The sequence below is a fragment of the Fundulus heteroclitus genome, chromosome 14 (genome assembly GCF_011125445.2).
Source record: "Fundulus heteroclitus isolate FHET01 chromosome 14, MU-UCD_Fhet_4.1, whole genome shotgun sequence".
Lineage (NCBI taxonomy): Eukaryota > Metazoa > Chordata > Actinopteri > Cyprinodontiformes > Fundulidae > Fundulus > Fundulus heteroclitus.
The window spans coordinates 20335153-20349818 of record NC_046374.1 but is presented as its reverse complement, the minus strand read 5'-3'; the positions used below and the strand labels follow the sequence as shown (position 1 = coordinate 20349818).

Below are 14666 nucleotides of genomic sequence, written 5' to 3'. Positions count from 1 at the left end.
ACGTGGACTGCATTGTCGCACCGACAGATTGATGTAATATTACCTCTGTTTTTTTATTTCACACCGCGCCAAGAACGCTCTTGGGCTCGGCTACACTGTCATAGGGTTCTGAATGTCCAAAAAACAATATTTTTACGATCAAGTAGCTGTAAGTGATGGTGTTGACAATCTTGTTTGCCTGATTACCACCCCTGCTCGGAAAAAAAACAACAACAAAAAAAAACTAACTCAGATTGGGGATGATGACAGCATTTGTCCAAACAGCAAGCAATGGTTATCTGAAGTTTAGTCTTTAAATGAGTGATGGTTTTTCTTTTCGTTTTACTTTTTACAATAAATCGGTGCTGCAGTCAGTTGCCCTGATGACAGAATAGTTGGAAATAATCCGAACGAACGCAGACTCACCAAGAGAAACGAGGCTCCTCCGACGGGCTCATGCAGGTGCCACCATGCTTGCTGCTGCGGGCCGACCTCGCCGACACACCAGAGACACTAAAGCCCCCTTTATCCCCCACCTAGGAGATAAAGATAAGTCAGCTGGATCAGTCTGGGCACTGTTTAGAACCATTTTTTATTTTTTTATTTTTTTTGCTCAAAGCTGCTTCATGAGTTTGTCATACTCAATTAGCTGCAGCGTCTGTTTAAACCGTCAGTAACGTCCTGCTTAGTGGAATTGGGGTATTTGAAAGCAAAAGTAGAAATGAGTGAGCGTAGTTCTAATAGACGCACCGTTTTTTTAAAAGTGTATAGCCATTTTCTTTGACATACACCAGGCTGATGCGAAGAAAGCCTTTAAATATCGTAATGCACGGTTTGTGTGCTTGTTTCTCAGGGATTTCATTCACTTAGAGTGAACATTGCATCCGAAGGGTAAAACATGTTAGATCCTTGTTGATCGACAGCTGCATGCAAACGATCGTTAACATATTCAAAGACATTTGGCATAATGTCAATCCATAAGGCTGCTTTTGTATCTCATTACCATCGCAGCTGTTTTGATAAAACAAACAAAATATATTCTTAAACTAATAAAGCTGTTTTTGGTCATACACTTGCCCAGAAAACCCAAAGCCCACATTAAATCAGTCATTATTAGCCTGAAGCACAGGTGTTAATGCAATATTATCTCTGCTTTTGTACTCCATGTTTTTTTTTCCTTTCTCATAGACAGGACTCTTAGCCAGTGATTCATTGTTTTTTACTGTGTCTTCTTCCTGGACTAAGCCACTGCAGGAGCTATTGCCGCCATCTATTCTTCCTATTCTTCTCCAACAAAGTCCCACCGGCCCCGTGACTCTGTGTATAACAAACTTTCTTACCTGGATGAACCCTACCTATGTGGACCTGCTGAGTTTTCCTTGACAGGGAAGGTAACCCTGGCTCTGTGCCTCAATGTTTGGCTGCATCTTTTTTTTTCTGGATGAGGGGATTGCTGGAACACTTTGTAACATCAACCTCCCATATTCTTCTTTTTTTTTATTTCCCACAGAATGTAGTCCTAGCATCTGTGCTTGTGTTTTGGCTGTCTTTCTTTGTTGGAAAAAGTCACTGATAGAGCTATCGCCATACTTTTTGTACATTGAATTTTCTTGCTTACAGGTAGCCACACTCAAGCTCAAGTGCTTCTGTGTTTAGCTACCTTATCCACCTGGGCAGAGATACTGAGCTACGATTTTCTTTCCCATGGAAAGTACTCCTTGCTCAGGACTTTCTGCGCTCAACAGTGTCTTCTTGCAGGACGAAGCTAACAGCGCCACGATTGCTGCCACCGACTTTGAGTGCTCAGCTTTTGTTTCCCATAGAAGGTACCTCTAGCCAAAGTGCTTCTGTGTTTCATTGTGTTTCTCTTCTAAATGAAGCTATTAATGCAACTAGAGCTGACATTAACTCCAAGTGCCTTTGTTTTTCCTTCCAGTAGAAAGTACAGTACGGCCTTGTTCAGTGATCCTGCTTTTTGTTCTGAGTCTCATTTCTGTCTACCTTTCTGTTAAAAAAAAAAGGCTGTTCCTTTTCACGATCACAGGATGGGAAAGAGCTGCAAAATAAATGGTTAACGTGATGGACTGAGCTTTGTGAGATAACTGTAGACCAACTGGTGTTAAAGAATCAGCTGAATCTTACTGTATTGTTACACCTATTGGAATGAATTGGACTATGTGTAATTAAAGTTCAGTCTATTTTTATTTTAAGGAGTGGTTTAGGAACAAATTGTACTGTTTATCATTTAGCACGGTATAAATGACTGATATGAACTACTGAAAGTGGATCGTAGTATTTTCTCTACATAATAACAGACAATTGATGGAATTTGTTTGAACGGTTTTGGCGTGGCTCGCAGCCGCCAGCAGGTCCAAAAATAAGAAAGAAAAAAAAAACTTTGCACGGCTCGACTGATGTGTCACTCATGACCTCATGGAAGTAAAAAAAATCCCTTCAAGCCGTATAATAAATCATCGCAGCTGGCTGTAGCAGGGCTGCTCAACAACACGAGCCCATTGTGCATACACATTCTCATAGGGACACCATCCCCGCCGTGTGGTAATATATCAAATCGGAGAAGTGCGGAAACACAATTATATCAGGTTCCCTAACCTTACGAAGGAGCGGGATGGACCAGTAATCAGTTAGGACACACCACACAAGTGGACGTATTTTTAGCTTATCCATGGCGTCGTCTATGCCTTTACTCATGAAAAGACATTTAGATCAGTACTACATGTGATTTTGATATATCTTTGTAAGGCAGTCATCAACTTATTGTTTCCCCCATAAGTTAGCCAATGTTAGAAAGTAAAATGTAAACTTTATCCTTAAATTGACCCGTTGCTGGTTTGAATCCGTTTCATTTTTTTAATCAAATTGCATGTGACGGGTAGACGGCTTCACAATTCGAGGTAAAACGCCGCCTTAAACATAATTTAAGAGATGTTTTCAACTCGTTCTCTCTGCAAAGAAGCTGCACAGTCAATTTAAATTTAATGCCTCAATGCTTTTCTGAGGGGCCATTCGAATGCCACTCCCAACAGACTGAGCTTCCCTGACGGGTCCACCTCTGTCATTTACTTTATGTTTCATAAAGTTAGTCAAACTCACTTGACTGCACTTAGAGGGTTTTTTTCCCCCTTGCCTTCCTACCTGAGCTATATTTTTCCTGTCATATTTACTTTAAATCACTTCACCACCTGTGCCTCCAATCCATTCTCCCAAATGTGCCCTGCACAAGGCTGCGGAAAAGACTTTCTGATTTAGTTTCGTTATTTTTTTTTTTATTTTTTTTTTGTCACTCTTAAATCTTTCAGATATTTCAACAAACCAGAAAATCAGGAAGCATATTGAGGCTTCAGCCGTTTTCAAAAGATGGCATCGTGTATTAAGGGAAGGAAGCTATCCAAACCAGCCAGGCCCTTTGTGAAAAGTAATCGAATTCGGTCCCACGGTTCTTGCGGTGGTTTCCGCCACAAAAGGACGGGTTTTAAGTGTAAATGGCCGGCTTAAGGTCAAGTCACAGCAAATCCGTCAGGTTCTTTCTCCTTCAGGATTTTGTCGAACTGAATTGGTAGATTTTCTGGGTACCAAAGCAGCAAAGTGTCCTGAGGTCTTCATCTGTCACCGCGGTTCTGTGGAAAACCCCAAAACCTTAGAAGTTGCTTTGTAAACCTTTCCAGGCAGATAGGTGTCAATTACTTTGCTTCTATTCTTTTCTTGAATTTCTTGAGATTAGGACGTGACCTGCTACTTTTTTAATCCTTGGGTCTGCTTCAAATTTTCATGCAGGTTCTATTTGCGTGGTTTCTTGATTCTACAGGTATGGCACCTGGACGTTTCAAGTGAAACTGAACCAAATAAACATATAGTGACTTAGTTCATTATTTTCTGTTAATAGGGCTATTAGGTTGGCTTGGGTAGTTTTTTTCCCATTCTTTATAAATGAAGCCAGTTGAAAAGTGCATCTGTATTTTTAGCTTTATTTTAGGCATGTATTTGCCTATTACGATCTAAAAACATTTAAGAGTAACATTTAAGCAGCACAAGAAGAAATCTGTACGAGGGAATAAGCCTTTTTAAAGCACTGCACACTTGCAACATTCCTCCAAACACCATTGCGTGGCACATTTAAGGCAGGAGGCGTAGGAACGAGAACTCCGAGCTGGAGCCTCATCTCAACGAGAAGAACAGCCCGGCCGCGATTGGATCTCCACATTACTTTTCCAGCAGCACTTGATAAGTTCACAGGAAATCCTCCGGACGTGTACAAGAATGCTCTGCTCCTCGCCGGCCTCTACACCAGGGAACAGTAACTCGCAGCAGCACAAACGCTCCAATTACAGCTGCACCCGCAAATCCTCTGGGAGAAAACCGCAGCGCTGCTCAGTGATCTGAAAAACACCGCCGTGATAGAGGGTAACTTCACTCAACTTCCAGAGGACACGAGCTGCACTTTTAATGGTCCCGACCAGAACGCCATTCAGCCGGTGATAATGAGACTTTTTTTTTCCTTCTTCTTCTTTTCTTTTCTTTTGAGGAGGGCTGATTTATGAGAGCATACGGAGCGTTTTGTGGTCTTGTGAACTAATGAGTGGAGAGCTAAGTGCTCCATTTGGTGTGACAGTGCAGCGCAAGGTAAACGGTATGACTATTTTGACACAGGAGGCGAGTGTGAGCCGCTTCTGGGTCACGAACCGGGCGAGCTCGTTTTCCCCGGGAAATCGTCTCTCTGTGTGTGTTTGCATGTATGCTCAGAGTGCCGCGGAGTGCTGACAGCACCTGTCAGTCCTCAAGCAAGATGCTGGGAGAGGTGCGGGTGGGTGCATCCGCTCCACAGCGACAGACGCCAGCAGCAGTGGAGATTTCCGCACTCCAGAGGGCACCATTTGCATGCTTTAGCTTTGCGTTTGGGTTGCTCTGATATCTTCAGGAGGGCAAGCGATGAGGGCCGTAATCAGGACTCAATCCAACGTGGGTTGTCGTCGTTTCATACTGTCAATTGTTGCAAACGGCTATTGACAAAGCCACGCGAGTCTTCAGGCAGGTTCAAAGAGATTAAACTTCACTTTGTTCCCCAAACCGAATCATTGCATGAAATCAAATATTAAAAAAGGGGGAAAGCAACTTACTGTGACCGAGCAATAGCTCATGTCCAGACGTGCATGCTTTCTGCACATTAATCCATACTAACAGCATTTAGCTGTCTGACCCTTATTTGATTTCTGCGGCTTCACTTGTTTACCCTTTTCATATCGTCTGGCACGTTCATATTTGAACGCGGAGAAAAAGATTTGTTTACAAGAAGAAAAACATCAATAGAGGTTGTTTTTTTTTTGTTTTTTTTTCTCCGTCTCTCTCACTGAAGTGGTTTCAGCGTAAACCATGGTCCACTGTTACTTTTTGCTTGAACAGATCTTATTTGAATATAATGATGTGTGACTAAAATCGTCTCTTCCAGGAAACATTTGATCTTCTCTCTGTTGTACTTGTAGTTCCTGTGGAGGATCCTAGCGCAGAGATACTCTTTGTCTACACAAAATGCATAACCTGTAGTGCTGAACATCAAACATTTATTTATAAATACTATTTTCAACAACAACAAAAAGTTTAAGATCCAGAACGTTTAAAAACCGTATGTATTGTATGTATGTATTTTATAAATCTTGCTGAAAATGGCTGCTGTAACCTCAAGCTGAATCAATGATCATCATCAAATCATTTACACATGGTGCTTAAATAAATTTCATATGGCTGCTGCTAGTCTATATTAGCGCTCTGAACACGGTTTGATACATTTGAGTTTTTTAAATCCACTTTACAGCACAACGACTCCTCCAACTCAGATAATTTCCATACATCACTGCGAAATAGGCGGCACGGTTGCCATTTCAGCCAGGAGTTAGAAACGCCAGCTGGCGCCATTCAAGAAGCAGCCAGAGTTTATAAAGAGTCAGAAAAGGAGCTTGCGATTTCATCTGCAAATGACGGTCAAGCACAGAGCTCCACAAGGTGTTAAAAACAAAGTTTTAGACAACAGTGGATGTGTGTTAAGGCTCTTTAAAATGGCGGTTTTCCTGCATAAACGTCATAAACGGTACTATAGGATAAGGGTTTCGATCAGACTTTATAGACACCAGCTGATTATTTTTTAAAGATCTGCCAGGGTTTATAAACATAGTCTAACGTGGAGTTTATCCGGATAAAAATAACAATTGTAAAACTTAGCTCGATCGGTATAGTTTTAAACAACAGCCGATGTGGCTTACAAGGCCGAAAGGTTTGACCAACCTTGGATTAGTGTGCATTATAAGCAGGTATTTATATTACACTCTATGCAGGATTTCAGAAAAACAGCTGAAGATTATTTAGAGTCTGACTTTTTATTATGAATTCAGTTGCAAACGGGGTTCATGAAGCCTGCCTACTGAAAACAGCAGCAGTGGATTTAAGTGTTCTGGTGTGACATTTCAATCACTATAAAAAAAAATCAGGTAATTCATACATGGTGAATATCATTTATTTTTTTAGTTGCTAGTCTCTATAAACCCAGAGTGGCACTAGCACTTGCCTGTTGTTGCATTTGAACTAGTTTGACGAGGGAAAGCAAAGAAACACACACAGACACAGATACATACATATATGTCACTGAGATGTATTTTTCCTTTCAAAGTTATAAGAAAAGGAGATCTTACCCTTTTTGGAACCAACAATTGCGATTGCTGCCTCAAACTAGAGCGAAGACAGAACAGAACTCCTCAGAATTTCCCTAGAAGCAAAAAGACACAAAAGGTCAAGATTTATTATGTGTCATTTTATCATATGCTTCGTACAGTAGAAAACCAAAGCAGGGATAAACACAAACTAAAACACAATCATACACGCTGCTTTGTTGTCAGCGAAATCTTTTTTTTATGTGAATGCTTACAGCCTCCATCTTAAACTGAAAATATGTCGGTAGGATGTTTATTTTATGGCTTATATGTGTTAATTTTTGACCGTGGCAGCATTCTTTGACTATAAGCAGTCCGACATCGAGTTCACTGCGACGTGAGAGGTAAAGCACATCCTTGAATGTCACCGCATCGCAGGTGATTGACAGATCCCCAGCCTGTGCGTTATCTTGCATGAAAATGACACCGATAATTGGATGCCGCTCACCTCTCTGGACCGTCGGCATTGCTTTGCATCTACAAAAGCATTACAAATCGGACATTTTCTCTTTAGAAAATCCCGTCTTTCTTTTCTAGTTTATCGCTTTGTTGCTAGAGCACTTGATATGCAAAAACGAAAAAAAAAAAAGAAATCATATGTTTACTTTGCAGATCAAAGTTCTTTTTCCTACCTCCCATTCCCCAGATTCCCCATCTAAAAGGGGCCCTTTCATTATATAAGCCAACAAAGTGCAGGGCCCGCTCTTGCAGCTCATTCTGGGCATGCTGATTAATTAGCTCGTATAATTAGCCTAATGATTTAGAGAAACATGGCCACAGCCACCCAAGAAGCTATGCTAATGGACCTCTGTCTGCAGCAATTAAAATGCCCATATCTTCACAATGGCGGTATGTGGAAGTCCAGATACCAAGATACAAGGCAGGGAGAGTCGGCGCTAATCGATGTAGCATTGTATTAGCTGCGGTTGCGTTAATGAACTCTGTGTCATAGTTATCACATTGTCAGGCTGCGTTCATGTGTTTCGTTTCATGTGTTTCATTTCGGTGATGCTTTTGCAGACCGCACTGCAACGCTGGGAGCTAATGAAGTGTTCTCCGCTCGTGCTATGACGATTAATTTCGGCGCCAGCGGTAGGCTCTGCGCTTAAATTAGATTTGGAATATGATGCAAGAAGCCGAAAGTGCAAAAAAAAAAAAAAACTGCTTTTAGTGCTTCAAGGGAGCCCAATTTACAGCCTTATCTTTATCCGTCATATTATGCCGGCCTATATAATATCCGCTGCTCAGCTGTAGGATGTTAACTCCCTCTCTCTGTGTGAGCACACGGTTTGAAGTGCACGAGTTAGGACACGGAGTTGTGGACGTTTACAGATTCCATTAAATATGAGTCAGACCAGACAGTATCTCCGCTCTCTGACAGCACCATCAGCATTGCTGGCTGCACTTCAGACATAAATCGGCCATTTATGACCTTCCGCTGAACAGTAACCAACAGGGACGGCGGCTCAATTCGTAAAACCACCAGAATGTTGAGATGGAGGTGAAGATATTACCTGTCTATACGCGACCTCTTAAACGGCAGCCAAGTGGGAGCAGTTAGATAAAAATGTAAGCCTTATTTTTTTTTTTTTTTGCTTTTTTTGTTTGTTTTGTTCAATGCCACTACCGAATGTTTGGGAGATCTAATTGAGTAATAGATGAGTGGTAATTCACTGCACACCAACGCTGGCAAAGCTTGTTCCTAAAAAGCACAAAAATATGATGCTCAACTGGGGCTGCTTCGGTATTGATTGCATAAAGATGAGACAATTTCAGGCCTGCCGCAGAATAACAAATAGCCACTCGCAACTTAATGTTGCACAACAGCTGAGTTCTGATGGTTCACTAATTCATTTACTCACTTTATTGCAATCACTAAATAGAAGAAAAAGTGTTTTTTGTTTTTTTTTGTGGGGCTTCCTAAGCATGTGCCTGTCACCTAAATCGCCATCATACGCTGGAGGGAGTTTTGAGGCATCGTCGTCTGCCTGCATGATACCGACCTTTTGCTCCTTTTGATTGTACCTTGTCTTTTCAATCAGCTTTCAATAGCACACATTCTGAGAGTAAAACAGGATATCTAAACAAAGTTGGCCCACAGCTGCTACTCGAAGAGTTGTTACCCATCTTTTCCCTACATTGATGTTTCACAAATCCATCTTGAGGTGTGCACTGGACGGCAACTGTCCGTGACTCCTTTTATTCCAAAGGTTTGGATGCACACTGCTGTAATTATGCCGTTGTTACACTGGATCAGTCAAAATAGATCAAAACGCTCTCTAGGCAAACTGGAGCGAGGAGGCTCAAGGCCTACTCCAGATGCCCCTTTGGGAATCCTCAGACAGAGTGTGCACTTTGTCCAAGGAATTTTGTGCGGTTGCTCAATTTAAAGTTGCCATGGTTACTACACTGACAAATGCGAGACTGCCATGTACAGGCTTCCATGCCAATGTTAGGACGTCTAATAGAAAAAGTGTGTTTCTTGCTAAAACTTTATGACTACATTGGGGTTATGACAGTGAACTTATGGGTTATGTTATTGGAATATTATGCTAAAGTCACCATTGCCTGACGCCACTCAGACATGTGAGCACTGGAGACAAGAGAGCGGCTGCTCCACAGTCCTGCTGATTGCTGAGACCAAATGCTTGCGTGTTACTGTGCAGGATACTGATTGTCCGGGATATGACCGTCTCTGTTTTGTCTCATGGCAAGGCCACTGTCGGGTATTAGGGAGAGCCGGAAGCGAGGAGGGACAGAAACAGGCCAGACGGGCTGGCGGCTGGACCGTTGGGTGCGATTACTTTTCATCTATGTGATCTGTGCTCTGTTTCTCAATAAAAGTGCTGGAACTTCATCACTTCCACCGTCTCCTTATTCAATAAGTCTAGGAAATCAGTTATTGTCTTTATATATTATATTATTATGTCTTCATATTATTATGCTTATGAGACTTTTGGTGAGACAGGCTTCCCCTTACTGCCAAACTGAAAATCAAATGCTAAAGATGGTGCTCAGCCAGGCGGTGCAAAATAAAGTCTGTTCTCACAGCAAGAAGTTAGTTACAGACAGTTAGTCTGCAAATTATTTTCTGACCCCTCTTACCTTGGGTATGAAATCATTGCACAAAAGGCACATTCCTAGCTTCTATGCACAAACTTGTCAATTTAAAGCTGATTCTGATTTGCTGGTAGATGGCTACGCTGACGGTGGACTTTAGAAAGCACAGTGGCGCAACGCCGGCAGGTGATCAGGGTACCCCACATCCTCACATACTGGGGAAACTTCACACTGGATTTCAAATAAAGTAATGTGGCCGCTCCACTCTTCCACGACACTCTGGGTCCGTAATTTCTGAATGAAATGCATACTTTACTTCACTTTGGACCACAGAGCATCAATCTAGTTCATTACAATCATTAGCCCAGTTAAGAGGCTTGTGCCCACGTGTAGAATGTGTCTGTGCATAATCGCTCTTGATGTGCTAAACTGCCAACCTCAGTCCTCTCCTTATGAAGCCCTCCCAAATTCTTGACTGCATTTTGCTTGGCAATCCTCTTAAGGGTGCGGCTATTCCTGTTCCTGGTGCACCATCTAGGGCACTTTTTCCTTCCACTCAACTTTCAATGAATATGGATACAGCTGAGCCACCAGCTACTCTAGCATTGACCTTTTATGGCCTATTCTCCTAGCATAGGTTGCCAGTTATTGTTTCCTGGACCATTGTCAAGCCAAAAGCTTGACCCATGATATTTTAGGCCATAATATGGCCATTGTATACCATTTATACAATACAAATGCATTTTAATGGTGTGGTGTGATATTCTTATTTTCTCAAATATTGAATGTTGGGTTTTCTTTATATGCCAACTATAATTATCAAGATGACAATAAACAAAAGCTTGAAGTATCCAGCACTATGTTGTGCCAGTTCAGACGTGACAGAAAGCGGTAACGGACTACGTTACCCATGATGCAATGTGGTCAAAATGGCCACCAACTCATGTGGTCAAAATGGCCACCAACTCCCATCACGCAACACGGCAAAATGGCCGCCGATCAAGGAAACGGCATCAATTCGGGACGTAACGGACTGCGTTACCCATGATGCAATGTGGTCAAAATGGCCACCAACTCCCATCACGCAACACGGCAAAATGGCCGCCGATCAAGATAAGGTTGCTATAGTGATGGCTATAAAAGCCGATCACACACGATGAGCTTCCTTCTTCCCTGGCTTTTAGCCAACCCGAGAAGACACGCACAGCTGATTCCCACGCCACGTGTTCGATTGCTCGCTGGACCGAGATTTTTCGACGCAACGGTTATTCCCTGCTTTATAACAGGAGGTCGACTTAAATAAGTACTTTTAAATTCCCTCTGATCAAAAGACTGAGAGACGCCGCATCTCCCACTGATCGAAGAGGACCCCGCTTTTGTCTGGCCAACAAAGCGACTGTTGAACCCGGAGGAAGAAACGAAGCAGCTTCTTCCCCGTCCCGCTGCAGCCTGTGGACAACTGCGCTCGTCGAAGCGCGTCCAGAAAGCCACACTCGGAGCGCTCCAGGACCAGCCCCGAGGCACCTCAAAGTAACGGACTCTCCCTTTTTATTTCTGTCTCACCAACAGGGTGTTTAGAAGTGCCTGGGCAGGCGTAGAACTTTGTAGGTGTTGGTTAATGCTTTTATTCCACGACGAAGTTGGAATTATTTTGCTGAACATTTTCTTTGTATGTGCATGTACTTTACAATTGATTCTGCTGTGTTGATTTGTGACTCATCAATAACCCCGCCGTGGGTTACCGCATTTTTTCTTTTCATCTCTTTTCCTGCTCCCCCCCCCCTCTCTCTTTTCGCTTCTCCTTATCAGTTTAATTTCTTTGTCCGAGCTCAAGTCGCGGGCTTTGCTTTAAACTCCCAGTTAGCTGCCCCCTCTTGAAGCGAGGCATTACCCCATCAGCGTAAGCGTGGTTACGTCATTAGGACCTCCCCACATACGTCAACGTAGCAGCCATCTTGGGAGGGTCACGTGTATCTGAACTGTAGGTAGCTTAGCTGAACTAGCTTTCGTAAGACATCAAAGCGTCCAGTGAGATTCCCGAAGCTGTTCTGTCTATCAATGCTGATACGTCAAATGCCGATGTTTCGAGGGCGGTGTTAAACAACTTTGAGTTAAGTTAAGATCTGCTAACCGCTCATTTTAATCCATTGTTTATTTTTGTTTTGTTCTTTATTTCCATATATATTGTTGCATGTTTTAGTTTAGTAATGAGTAAGAATTCCAAAGTTGTTGAATCAGAGAATTACTGTAACAGGGAATTGCTTTTGGTTCAATAAAACCAACGACTGCGGAATAGAAATTGTTTTGTGTTCAATCCAATTCACAGTTGCATGGGTATTCAGAAATCAGAGCTAACCTCCTTTGGAGTTAACATCTGATATTAATACAGAGACAATATCATTGGATGGTGATAAGGAATAAGGATTTAAACTCTAATTGCAGTTACATTGGGGTTCTCACAGCCTGCTGGATAAACCTGGTCGGTTAACAGTCCGACCTGATCATTTATTCCAGCATAAATGAGTTCATAACAGCAAGTTAACTAATGCATTAGTGGTATAAATACTTATAAGCTTATAGCTAACATCACCACCATTTGAACTATATTTGTTATAGCGGAATTTTGAGTTGAATGATTTATTATTCAAATTATAATACCAAATTATAATTAATAATAATAATAAGCATATTCAACCAGCTTATGGCATAGCAACTATGTGCTAAAAAATCTCTTTAATATAAGTTTAACATTCTGAAATAAGTGAATCAAGATATCTATTTGTTTTAAGTATCTACATATATGCAGTAGATGCGACCACAGAGTGTGGTGTCTTTCAAGAGTTTCTTATTAATACATTTCAATGAACACGGCTTACGACTAATGAAAAATTACATTTTCTAGAAAGTTAAATTATCAGCTAAGGTCATTCAAATATTTTATTCAGAAACATCAGCCTGTTGAAAAGTATTTCCATGAACTGTACAGTATGTGTACTCTACGCTTGTCCGAACCTCCTTTTGCATGAATTACTGCATCAGTGCAGCATCCCATGAAGGTGATCAGCCTGTAGCGCTGCTGAGGTGTTAAGGAAGCTCAGGTTGCTTTAATATCAGCCTTCAGCTCATCTGCACTGTTGACTCTGGTGTCTCTCCTCTTCCTCTTGGCAATATGCCATGGCCTCTCTATTGGGGTTTAGGTCTGGTGAGATTGCTGGAATCTTAGCTACTGTGACACCATGATCATCAAAGTAAGTGTTGGTACCTTTAGCAGTGTGGGTAGGTACTAAGTCCCTGCTGGAAAATGAACAACCTTTGTGAGCATCTGCATAAAGGTTGTGATCAGAGGGGAGCAGAGATCAAACCCTTACATTTTCCGGTAGACGGCTGTGCTGATTTTGGATTTAAGAGACTACATTAGATCAACACCAGCAGAAAACATGACTCCCCAAATCAACACCGACTCTGAATATTAACACTGGACCGCAGACAACTTGGCCTCTCAACTCTTCCTCCTGACTATGTACCTTGATTTTGATAATGAAATGCTAAATCTACTTTCATCAGAAAACAGGAAGTGTGGCGGGTCTTGATGGAGTCCAGCTGTAGTTCACACCATGTGAATTAATCCAAACCTTTGAAAAGGCTTTGCTTCACAATCCTCCAAAGCTTTCCCTTAGCACATCTTTGTCTACTGCAGTTTTTTCTTCCATCCAACTTTCCAATCATATACTCAAATAAAGCCGTCTGAACAGCCAACTTCTTTAACAAGGAATCCTTATACCTTGCCTTCTTTTTTTTTTTAGCGGGGGGGACTTCTTGCACTTTTTAATGACATTATCAATGATGAAGTTGGTATTTAAAGTAACATCCAGCAACAACAGCACCAACTGTAAACTTAAATATTTCCAGATATAATCCTGATTAGGAGAGGGTTGAGAACTCCACTTTTTTACAGACATAGGCTAGAATATTTAAAACGATCTGATGAAATAAATACCATGAATAAATGAGTACAAAGACAGCGAGTCTCATGTGATTATCACCCTTCTAAAAACAAACTCCACCACCACAGTTTCCAGAGCCGTCCCGAGCAGACGCACATACATGCCAGGCGTCTCCCTACAGAAACAATGTAACGCAAATGAGTCATAAAGATCTGCAGCGTCTCCCAAAGACGCTAATTGCCCGCGCGGCTCTCGATAACAATCTGCCTGCGTCTGTGCTTGCGCACCACCAGCAGGTGTGACGCTTTTTCGCTTGTGTGAGCTGAATATCGCAGTCCCACCACGACGATGACACCATTGTGTCAAAAACTCTGTGTTTCAGCACGTCAGCTTGGCAGCACCCTGCTCAAAGAACAAGCCAGCTAAAAATGAGCATTTGGAAAAGGATCCGTCTTTCGCGTCCTCCTTTCTGTGCATGTGCAACCCCCCCCGTGTGCTTCTGCAGAATTACTTAGAAGCGTGCATTCAGACTCGTTATGCCAGACGCAGAGAAGATGCACCTTCGGTTGAGGCAAGTTTGGATGTTTTCAGTGCACAGTCAGGCTGACGTTAACAGAACACATTGGCAAAGGTAACTAGGGTAGAGTTTTTTTTTTTTTTTTTTTTAAGTGCTCATCAGGCAGCAAGCTACAATTTATAGGAAGGGATTTGGCGACTGCATCTCTACTAACTTAAAAATGACAGAGTCTTGCAAAAGTATACATAGGCCTTGAACTTTATGACCTTTTTGTCTCCTTAGGGCTACAAACTTCTATTTATTTTATTTTTTCCTAGGCACTGTACCCCTCCCATAAACGTTTTTTTTTTTTTTTTTGGTTGCTTTTGAAAGCAAAAATCCTACGGCTTACACGTCTATTAGTATTGTGCTGATGAAGAGCTGAGCAGAGATGAAATCTTCGTTCCCCAC

At 42.0% G+C, this 14666-nt stretch overlaps 1 long non-coding RNA gene across 2 annotated transcripts in view; it reads right to left on the bottom strand.

The window, feature by feature from the left end:
- LOC118565711 overlaps positions 1-14666 on the bottom strand; it is a 429568-nt gene that overhangs the window by 199443 nt on the left and 215459 nt on the right. For both annotated transcript variants that reach the window (XR_004932543.1, XR_004932542.1), the window contains exons 5-6: positions 6678-6751; positions 406-515 (exon numbers count right to left, since the gene is read on the bottom strand). This is a non-coding gene — a long non-coding RNA (uncharacterized LOC118565711). The remainder of the gene's footprint in view (positions 1-405; positions 516-6677; positions 6752-14666) is intronic.